The sequence below is a fragment of the Eublepharis macularius genome, chromosome 5, assembly GCF_028583425.1.
Source record: "Eublepharis macularius isolate TG4126 chromosome 5, MPM_Emac_v1.0, whole genome shotgun sequence".
In the NCBI taxonomy this organism is placed as follows: domain Eukaryota; kingdom Metazoa; phylum Chordata; class Lepidosauria; order Squamata; family Eublepharidae; genus Eublepharis; species Eublepharis macularius.
This window is the reverse complement of record NC_072794.1, coordinates 114,470,761-114,482,805: the sequence shown is the minus strand read 5'-3', so window position 1 is coordinate 114,482,805 and position 12,045 is coordinate 114,470,761.

Sequence of the window (12,045 nt, the reverse complement as noted above, 5' to 3'; positions counted from 1 at the left end):
CATTTAAAGAGGCTGAAGAGTCCTGTCAAAAAATGTTAGCCATACAAAGAGCAAGAAAGGGAGACAGACTATGGTATGCAAGGGTGGTGGCAGAAACATAACATTGTATAGGCACTGATGATTTTACAGAACAACTAATCTGTGGGCCTTATAGAATAGGTCTTTACAAAAACAACTCAGTGCCTTCCAAAAATCTCTTCCTAAACAGGATTCCCTGTTTAGGAAACTCTTCTACTGTGATTACCAATGAAGATTGAACCAAGCCTTGAATTAAAACATCACCTGCCCTAATCAGTAGTGGCTATCTCCTATGCTCTACCCTATTGTGACACAATCACAACTTTAGAGTAAATGAGACCACACTCTGTGGAGTAATCAATCAGAGATGGGCAGCTAAGGCATGTTCAGTACACATTGGCACTGGAAGAGGAAGTCCTTGTACGTGATGATTGGTTAACCTCAATCCACAGTACTGCCAAAGATCTGTGCAGTTCTCATTGCATGAAAAAATCCTGAGCCCATCTTGAAGACTGAAAATCTTTCATGTCCTCTTTTGTTTGCTCACACTGAATTTTTAGCTGAAATCTCTCTTAAGCTCAGAAGGCTTGTTTTCATGAGAAAACTCCCTGAGACAATCACAGGCAAAAATAGGTATTATTATTACTGTTTTTATCTCTGATTCTAAGTATGTCCTGTCCACTACACAAGAGGTTCTTGCCTTGCTATGGCAACACTGGTGGATCTAATCTGCATCTCCAGCTCTTCAACAAAGAAATAGAACTCATTCTTATACCTGAAGGTGTGAACACAAGGCAGAACATCTCTCCAATGCAGGCTATATTGGTGCCTCTTTTCTTTCATTCTCTAGATTCTGTCATGTGGGAACATAAACAGAAATGTTCCTCAGGAGTCTTCCAGCCTCAGTAGCCATAGAAACCAGCTTTTTAAAAATCTATTTTGCATTATATCAATAAATGACTTTTTTTTACATTGGCTAGACAGAAGATGAAGTCAACATATTCCTACAAATAGGATATCCTTAATAAAGCCATGTGCACCTATTGTCTAATACTGTACATCAAATATGACAAAACGTGACATTTACTTATAAGTATGCAGGGAAACTTCTAAGAAGACTATTCAAGTGCTATTGTGTGCCCTTTCAGAGAAATAAATATTTGTGAGAACTTTTAAATGAAACCCTTTATTGCGCTGGTTATTAAAAAGATGTCTGAGATTTAGGATGGTGGTAGCCATGTTTCTTTGGGTATCCCAACTTTCTTCTTTCCTAAGATGATAATTTAAACCTGTACCACAGTGTTTCTTAAGATAAAGCTAATTGAAAAAATAAAGAAAATAAACCAACTATAGTGTTATCGTTTGATAGAAGAATGAATCAAATCATCAAGTGCACTTCAATGGGGAATACAGGTGATGTGCAGACATTTCTCTTAGATAGTTGTTGAGCCTCTAATATTGTCTAGTATTCAAAATGTCATGATTGTACAATGGGATGATTATAGTAAATAAGCCACATCAAGTTTGGAGTCCTAACTGTAAATCCAATTGCTGAGCTGTATTCAAATCAACATATAACTGATAATTATTAGAATCCTTTTTAGTACAACTAAATCAAAAATCTCCAGTTATTCAAATTCACTCTGTACTTTCCTGATTCCTCACATTGTAATGTTCTGGAAATTTGACTTCCATTTATCTAAATCTCTGAGATAATCTGGATGCTCTGAATGTCTCTGAAACTATCTCAACTAATAAATCTGTACTGTACTGCATAAACAAGTCTGGACAAATACAACCAAGGCGCCCAAACTGTACGTGCTCTTAAGATCATACAAACCATGTGTTGAACAAATATTAGTGAAATGGTACTAAACAAATGGAACCTTCATGGACTATATGGAACAATACAAATAAGAAGCAAGCTTCATCCAAGAGTACCTTGGAGTTAACTAAAGTCACCTTGACAAACAAAATTAATAGATGACAAGGCCTGAAAAATCAGGTAAGGTAAATTAGAGGAGATCCATTGTCTCTCCTAGTCTGCTGATACAAGCCTCCTGAGTATGCCATATTCATTCCGTTGTTTCTCAGTAGTGACAACACAGACCACTGGACAATTGGATCAGCAAAACTCTCATGGCCCAGCTGATTCTCTATTAACACTCAACCAGTATCTTTGTGTTGCAACAACGTGACCCATGACTTCTGCTATAACAAGATTTTACAGGGTTGTATTATAAATTATAGATGCCTATCATGTCTAGAGCTTTCACTGAAATACTTGCATATTGATCGGTGTCCTGGCTGATTAATTCCCTTTCCCACCTGATCCGTTGTTTCAAAACAGCTATCTTCTTTGCCTTCAGTGCTCTCTTTTGTATTCGTTTTAAATCTATGCACTTGAAGTAAGCACTTTCTTGATCTAACTGTGAAAGCATGCTTAGGAGAGCAGATATGTTAATTGCAGTAATAAACAGACTTTATTATTACATTTCTTCACAGTCTACAAATTACATCTGCCACACTGGAGCTGTGGCTTTGTTTACTGCTGAAACTGATGAGCTGAATATCAGCTACACCCCTAACATGAACAACTGCATATTAAACCAGAGAAAAGAGCTCAAAGGTACAGCATGTGCATGATCGGAAATAAAATGCAAAAAGAGGAGGAAGTTGAGGCTGTTGGTGACAACTGAACCACCCACCTTCCAATTCTGTATGATGAAAACAATACAGAAATAGCAGAGCAGTGGTTATGCTTCCATTCAAGAAGTAATACCATTCTGGGTAGTTTGTTAATAAGCTTTTAGTAGCAAAGAGGGCCCCCCAAAACTGGGTACCTGAAGCAGAATATCAATATGGTAGGAAACCTATGATGATAAAGTAAATGAATGACAGCTTTCTGCCTTTGAAGGCATCTGAAAATATGGTACCCATTGCTCTGCCATTCATTGTAAAAAGGATGCACACTGTATGCCTTCCTAGAGATACATAAAGATGATGATGATGATTTTCATTTATAGTTCGCCTTTCTCATTAGGATTCAAAACTATAGCTGTCTATGCACATAAAAATCCATTCCCAACTGGTCTCCATTCATTTTTAAGAAAAAAAGTGAAGCACTACACAGGGGGCCTGCCCAGTTGCAGTAAGGTCAAAATTTGTTCAGCTATTGACACTAGGTAGCATAGCCCTCACTGACAGAAATCCTACAGTCGTACAAGTAATGTGTCTCTGTATACAAGGCACAGAGAGACAAGGGATATTTGCAACATAGATGCTCTCCCTCCATGCTTAGCCCATCTGTCATAATGGTAGTCATTTTACTAGTACCTATTAACGCCAATTTTGCACCAATTAAATGACAGAGATGAGTCAGATTATGCATGTTTAGTTTGCAAAGTTCATTACAAATTCTTGTGTGTGGCCTCATAATATTGCTGTGGTCACTACTGTTTCCATTTGTCAAATGGAGAACTAAGGCTGAAAGGAGAGAGTTATGTGCGATTTGCAAAAGCCATGTAATGATGGAACTGGGAACTGAACTCAGAGTCCCAGATTCAATTCCAGCCCTGTCCACTGAATCAGTAGGGTGCTTGCTTCTCTAGCAAGAAGAATGTGTTCAGTGATACCCACTATGGCAGTGAACATGTCAAAAAAATGAGCTTTTGAGTTTGTTCAGTTCTTCCACAGACCAAAACAAAATGGTAATAGCAAATATACCAGGTTCCAGGAAGAAGGGAAAAGTTGCCATCTGCCAAGTTTTAATTAAATAAGCCTGATGAATTAACACAAACACATTTTATTTGGCCTTTTGTATTTATCAAACTTCTTCTGTCTCAATGTAAACATAATGGGCATTTTGAAATATGTCTATTTTAAATTAAATTATTTTTAAAATAAGCTGTACTGTAAACTTCAAATGTAAAAAACCCAGTATCATATGGTAAAAAAACCGATGGAATTTATGGATATCAAAAGTTAATGCCCCATTGTTAAAAATAAGGGCCCTCAGGGACAGTAGCTGCAGACAAACAAGAAGCACTTTGTAGATGTATGTAATGTTATGTTACCAGTTCTCAGTGTTTTTTTTTCTTTTAAAGTGCTGGTTCCCATGAGGTTATACTGATTTCCACCAATTCTCCCTTCAGGACTTGGGAGAAACCTCCCCACACCCTGCCTAGATGCTGATACTCAGTATCAATGAGTATCACCACAAAAAAGCCCTGCAGCAGTTCCAATTTTGTTACTTCACCAGTGCTGAACTTTAGTATAGTATGTTTAAACTAGCAATGATTGGTGTTTCTTTATGGAACCTAGAGGACTGGAAAGAGAGATACAACTTAAGGAATCCACCATAGTTGACGTCTAGTTTATTTGTGTCCAGTACATGCAAAAGAAGAATGATTACTGGGGAAAAATAATGCCTTGAAACATCATAAGAGGTCTCTTTCTCAATAGCCAGCCCATGGTTTGCCATATAACAGATCTACAAAAGCTCTGCTTCTTCCAATCCGTGTCTTATTGCCTCCTCTATTTTTCAGTTGCTCCACTTGGCTATCATTCCCTGGCGCTTCCAACAGTTTTTGTGGCAAGCCTTCTGTATCTTTTACAGGTATGCAATAAGAAATCCAGCAAGTGATAGGGTTGCCAGATTCAAGTTGGGAAATTCCTGGAGATTTGGGGGGTTAAATTTGGAAAAGGAAAGATTTGAAGAGGAAAAGGACCTCTATGGTATAATTCGATAGAGTCCACCCTCTAAATTGACCATTTTCTCCAGGTGAACTGATCTCTGTGCCCTGGAGACCAGTTGTAATTCCAGGAGATCTCCAGCCACCACCTGGAGGCTGGCAATGCTAGCAGGTAAAGATATCCTCGTGTGCAAATGCACATTGGATTTCTAGTTCTTTCACACTGTTAAAAGGATGGGAATCCTACCAAAGAAAACGTTGGCAACTCCGTGACGCCCTGACCCTCCAGATCCAAAGCAAAATAAGATGACTGATGCATGAAAACAAATATGGCAGCGTGGCATGGTTCATGTTGGCTTACATGCAGTCGCTTTTTCTTGGACCTACAGGATCAGTTACAATCATGGCAGCCAGGATTGGGGTGCCTGCAGCAAAGCCTATACTCAAATGTAAAGCTGAGGAAGCTAAAAGGCACCCCAGTTTGTGTGTGGTCATGGTGTGTGTGTGGGGGGGGGGGGAGGTAAAAGTTTATGAATCAAGAGACAACAGCTAGAACCTAAAACAAGTTAATTTAAATATATCTGTTAATAAAATAAAATTTAGTTTCCTAACCTTGAAAAAGAAGCATTTAATGCTTGTCAGTCAATATGGTGTCTTTGCACTCACTGACCGAAACACAGAAGGCTTCAAGTAGTTTTACTTCTTGGCCAGCAGCACACTGCCTATATATTTTATTTTTTAAATGAAAGCTAAACATTCAGGTAAGGGGCCTGTAACATTCCTGAGGAGGTGGCAGACCCACTGTGGCTGCAGGCCCATTGTAAAGGAAAGGCATTAGTTCTAGAATTTACCAGAAAGCTATGACAAAATAGTTTTAAATCAGGAAACAAAAATATTATTGGCTCTGAAGCTTGATAAGAAGGGCTAGGATCATATGTACTTCAACCTGAAACTTGGAATGTGAAAGCCATGATTTCAGGGGCTTCTTCAATGTAAAGTCATAAAAGTTTTTTATTCTTATTTTTTTACTGTGTAATCCACCTTGGATTACACAGAAAGGTGGACTATAAATAATTTTTTTAAAAAAAATCTGACTTCTCATTATATATACAGGGGCTGCTTATATCAATGAGTCCCTGCAGGAATGTCAATGTCTCTTTTTGGCCATGGCTTCTGCAGGTTTCAATTTCACAGCAGCAGCAGGCTGCCCACAATTTAAAAATAACTGTTTTGACAGTTTTGATGTAAATATGCGAATGACATGATTATCTGTTTTCTTTTTGCATTCTGAACTTGCCTGGAGCTACAGAAATCGTGGAGGGCGCTGCATCAGAGAAAGAATCAGACAGTGCCATCTGCAGGGCTTTCCCCAACAGAATCCAGTAGCTGGCAGAGCTCTGGTCAGAAAGCCTCATTTCCCACTAGTGCAGTTCTTACCAGCACACTCTTATCCACACTGCATATAAACCAGAAGATGGACTGGGATCAAAGTTTCACAATTTCAGTTTCGCTGGAAATAAGTGAAATGGGAAAGAGAAGCAGCCCCATCATTTCCAGTTTCTCTGAGGAAGGAGAAGGAAAAGAGTGAATTCTCCTTGAACTAATATACTCAAAACCAGCCATTGCCCTTAACAACCTAATCCTATGCACATTACATGGAAGTAAATGACCCACTGAGCTCAGCATGGCTGATCCCCCAACACAAGTATACTGGCACAGGGACACACAAATGAACAGCTCCAGGTCTTTTTTTTTAGATCTGAAGCAATAACATTATCAACCATTCTAGAGGAAAAGTCATGTGTGCTCTCACCCTCTCAAGTGTAACTTCATCCTTGGGCTTTCAGCAGTTGTGTTTTTAGGGGACAGCTATACCCCAGAACTTAAAAATATGTACACAGCAAGACCTCCTATAGGATCTGCCTTCTTTATGAAACCCACTTAGCATAAGAAAAAAAGTAACTGATACAGTGTTATTACTTTCAAAACAAAATAAAACATCAGCACTTGAAAGGAGCCTGCAACTCTTCCTTGAACATCACAAATTCAAACAGGCATCTGGGTGGGAAAAGTTGGAGCAGGTGAAGGGGGAGGGAAGGGGAGACAGCACAAGTAGAGGGTCCAGAAAGGTTGAGGTTTCCCCTCCCCTGCAAGTCCCACTTCTCAGCTACTATCGGCCATGAAAATGAAACCTCCATCTTCAGAGGCAGGTTAAATTTGTTCGGGTTGCCAGCTTTGGCTTGTGAAATTCCTGGAGATTTTGAGGGTGGAGCCTTGAGGGCAGGGTTTAGGAGGGGAGGAACCTCAGCAGGCTAGAATACCATAGAGTGTAGTGTTCAGTGTTCACTCTCCAAAGGAGCTATTTTCTCTAGGGAACCTGATCTCTGTCATCTCAGATAAGTGGTAATTCTGGGAGACCTCTGGCCACCACCTGGAGGCAACCCTACCCAATGGCAATTACTGGTGGTGGGAGGGAATCACTCAGGAGCGCTGTTGCCTTTACGCTCTGCGGAATTCTTGGAGGCATCTAATTGGCAACTGGGTGAAAAAGAACTCTGCACTGGATGGCCCCAGGGGCACCTTAGAGACCAACATGATTTTCAGGGTGTAAGCTTTTGAGAGTCAGAGCTTCCTCCTTCAGCTACTTTTGACTTTCGAAAGCTCACACCCTAAAAATCGTGTTGGTCTCTAAGGTGCCCCTGCTGTTCTACTGCAGATCCACATGGCTACCTACTTAAGCAAAATACAGAGACCATTTACTAGTTAGGCCACGCTAACTAACACATATAACAGATGGGGAGGGGAAGGGGTAGAAGCCGGAACAGGCATTAAACAAATAGTGGTACCACAGAAAACAGTGAGATGTGTTAAAGACACCAGAGAACAATATTTTAGAAATGAAAACAGGGAAATATCATGCTTTTAACCCTTTCCCTACCAAAATGCTCCTGGAACACCATAGAACAGGCCAGAATGGGCACTAAAGAAATGATAGGATCACAGGAAACAGTGGGAAGCATTAAAGACACCAGAGAGCAATATTCTATAAATGAAAACATGGAAATATCAGGCTTTCTCTGCCAAAATTCTCCTGGAACACTGTGGAATAGGCCAAAATGGGCAATAACTAAATGCTAGCACCACAAAAAACAATGTGAAGCTTTAAAGACAGTGCAGAATAAGATTCTGAAAATGAAAATACTGAATTGGCATGCTTTTATTAATCCTTTCCCTGCTAAAATTATACTAGAAATAAGAACAGGGTAATGTATTCATTTTATTAACTTCTTTCCCAACTAAACTCATTTTCAACAAAAATACTTTATAACAACAGTTTCTAAGACACATCAACCAGCCTAATAGACATTGTACATTGTCGTAGATGGCAGTGATGTACCAAGCTACAAAAGTTCCACAGAACACAAATTTCATTAGCAATTCGATTTAATACACTGGTTTTGTGCAAAAACAGCTTGGAATAGATATTTCTTGATCTACACTGACCAAATTCATAGGAGCAACAGAACTAACAGCGCAACCAGCCACAAAAGTTCTACAGAATACCCTTTCCACTACCCTTTTCAGGCAAGGCAGTATTTTGCGGAAAGATAAGCTGGAAAGGATGCTTCCTCTTAGTTCTCACCTGCCACAATGACAGGTGCCATGGAACTCTTCATATACTGTTAAATTTCATCCATAGCTTCTCTGAATCTTGACAGAGAGAAAGTTGAGTGGCATCCACAGATTAGTGACCCTCATCCAAAATCCCAAGACAATCTCTTCCAGTTGTTTTGTGTAGATCTTAAAAAGCATTAGACACAATAGGACCTTACAGTTTGGTGTTCCCTCACTTATTCATCCTTGTTTGTGTATTTTCTGTTTTTAATTTTTATGTATTTTAAAGTTTGTTTTAATGTGCTTTAAAGTTTGTTTTTAATGTTTTTGACTGTTTGCTGCCTTGGGGACCCTACCTTTGGTAGACAGCCAACGCTGAAATATTTTTAATAAATAAATAATTGAACCCCGTAGACCAGTGGCCCAGAGGACAAGCAGACTTCTCCCAGCAGCATCTGTTGAAAGCTCTTTTCAAGAAAGGACTCGAACTAGTTTAGCATAGCACCAACCAGGCACCATCTCTGCCACGTGGTTCTAAAAGATTGTTAGCCCAAAAGCTACCTGTCTCTGTACCCCTTCCCTCAATAAAAGTACTCTGAGCATATTTAGGGTGCATACCAGAAACCAAAGTGTTAACATAAAGTGGGGCTCTCATCCCGTGGAGGGTGCTATTCTTGCTGCTAAGGGAAATGACAATGGGAATGGGAGAGGGAGAGGAGGGAGAAGTCTGGGCTTGCTGCCTTCAGATAACTCTGCTAACATAGTAGGGGATTAACCAAACAAAAGCTTTTACGATGGGGAATTAACCAGACACAACTCTTAAGGATCCCCTGGTGATGCAGTAGAGTCCTTGCTTTACAGCTGTGGTCAAATGGCTGAAAGGAAACAAATTGAAATTGAACCCAGATAAGATGGAAGTGATGCTGGTTGGGAAGGCAGAGATTTTGAAAACATTGTGCTTCCCATCTTCAATGGGGTTCCGTTGACCCTGACTAGCTCAGAGTCTGTTCCTCAGTTGTAAGAAGCAATGTTAGCTGGGAAGCATAGTTTTAAAAGACAGAGCTGGCAGAGATCACTCCTCAGAGGGTTTGTTAATTTCATCTTTGCCTCTGGGAAGGCTTCCTCCGAGGCTTTGTCAATTTCACCTCTCTGTTTCTGTCTTTTTAAGCCACCCTTCTGGGCTAAAGTTGCATCTCCTGAAATGTGTTCTTCATGTGTCAGATGTCTCGTGTAGACAGACTCTCAGTTAAGAGACTCTCAGTCAAGAGGGGGTTATACTGAAACCAGCACTGTAGTTAGAAAAGCAAGTTAATGCAACTGCAAAAAAGGCCTTGTCCCAACTCAGCCTAGCCTACCTTAGCACAGCCGATCTGGCCACCTAGATTCATGCCACAGTAATATCAAGACTAAACTACTGTAATGCATTCTATATAGGAGACTCCAGCTGCTGAACAGTGCAGCTCATTTACTAGCAGGAGCAATGCAGAGCATGCATATTAGTCCCATTCTGCAGCCACTCCATTACCTACCCATCAGTTACCATGCTCAGTTCAAGGTTTTGACCATCACATGACCTTGGCTCCTCATATCTGCAGGACCACCTCTTCCCATGTTCCACCACAGCGGCTTCACTCACCTGAACAGGGCCTTCTTTAGATACCATGGGGGAGGGAGCTGTAAAGCCTGAATTTCTTTGATCTTCACATATGTGAGAAGCCTTTTTCTTCCACATATGTGACCGGCCCCCATGTAAAAAACTCCAGTCCTTGCCTCTAGAGCATGAAATTCCACCATGGATGCCCTGGGTCCATTTTGGGGGTTCACTGACAGTTTGCAAAGCGGTGGGTGAAGACGACCCCGTTTGTGCATGTCATCTGCCTACATCTTTGTGGCTGTGTGGCAGACAGAGCTGTCTTTGGGCTATCCATTTCCGTATGGCCCAACTACCTTGTTCTAGGTTACAGTGTTAGCAAATATGAATGCTGTGCTGTCACAGGATGGTATTGTCAACAATATCAAAAGACACTGAGAAGTATAGAAAGACAAACAGGGTTGCAGTCTCCCAATCAGAGGACCAGTGTAGAACATTCAGGGCAACCAATGATTGCCATGATGAGGGCAACAATCAGACTGAAATGGATCATCTTTATGACTTAGCAACAGGAGTGGACAGGGTTGCCAAAATAGCCATGGAAAATGGCTCTTCACTTCCACTGGTCCCATCCCTCTTCCAGCAACACTGCCTCATCTGGTGGAGGTTCACTAGTGAATGGGCTAATATGCAGGTATAAGCGAACAGTGGCAGCCAGCACCACAGTGAAGCCAAGGACTATTGCTGCCGGTCTTCCTCGGCTCATCCTTGCCTCACTTGCCTCACCATTGGTCTTCTGTGGCTGATGTCTCTGGTCAAGGGTGATCACTGATGGGGAAACAAGGCAAAGACAAGCCCAGTGAGGAAGACAGGTAGCCTTATTGGCTCTCCTGGCTGCCTGGGCTCTGACGTGTTGGTGTGGAAATGTTGTACCCCCGTTCCAGATTTTTCTGCAAAGGTACACCTGATATTTGTATAAACATATATCCTGTCTTTAAGTGGCTCCTGGCCATCTTATACCATGAAAAGCTTCAACTGTCCATTTCCTCTATTAAAGGGACAAGACATTTTTCGCCAGAGTAGGCGAAGGTTGGTGTAGGTTGGTAACCCTATTCCAGATCACTTTGTCTTTAGCGCTTCACATGGTTTCTTGTGATCCTATCATTTCTTTCTGTTCCGGCCTATTCTGTGGTGTTCTGGGAAGGAAAGGGTTAATAAAAGCATGCCAGTTCAGTGATTTCACTTCTCAAATGTTGTTCTGCAATGTTTTTAGTGCCCGTTGTGGCCTGTTCCATGGTGTTCTGGGAACCAGTTAATGAAAGCATACCAGTTCAGTGTTTCCATTTCTAAAATAATGTTTTCTATAATGCCTCCCACTTTTTTTGGTGGTACTAGCATTTCTTTAGTGCCCATTCCAGCTTGCTCCTGGAACATTTTGGCAGGGAAAGAGTTAATGAAAGCCAGATAGTTCCATGTTTTCGTTTATAGAATATTGTTCTCCTGTCTTTAACGCTTCCCAGTTTTTTGTGGTACTAGCATTTTTTTAGCGCCCGTTCGGGCCTGTTCAACCATTAGGGCAGGGAATAGGTGACTAAAAGCGTATTTCCATGTTTTCATTTCTAAAATACTGTTCTGCAGTGTTTAATGCTTCCCACTTTTTTTGTGGTACCACTATTTGTTTAATGCCCGTTCCCGCCCGTTCTAGCTTTCACCCCTTCCCCACGGGGAGAAACTGTTCAATCATTGCAGAATAAAAAGCAAGGGATCCTCCTCAATCTAGGGGTACAATATACAAACCGCTTTCCCTTTGGGAAATTCTTCACTTCGCTTGATCGCACTACGGAAACTGGCGAATCAACGGGAGCCAGTTACTCAGGATTACTAAAGCAGAGCGCATAATTAACCCTTGGATGGTAATAAGTTCGCATGAATAGGCGGTGAATTAAACATGGAAAGGCGCACTTTCGTCCCCGCCCCCCCCTCCATTTAAAATTCCACTCCCAGAGACTCCAGTCCCCACACTGAGTATAGTCCCTACGCACCCCCACCCGTGGACCCGTCCGACAGAGGACCCCCCCCCCCACTAACGACAGCCTAATGGTAGCCCCCCTCAACACCCTCCTCGCC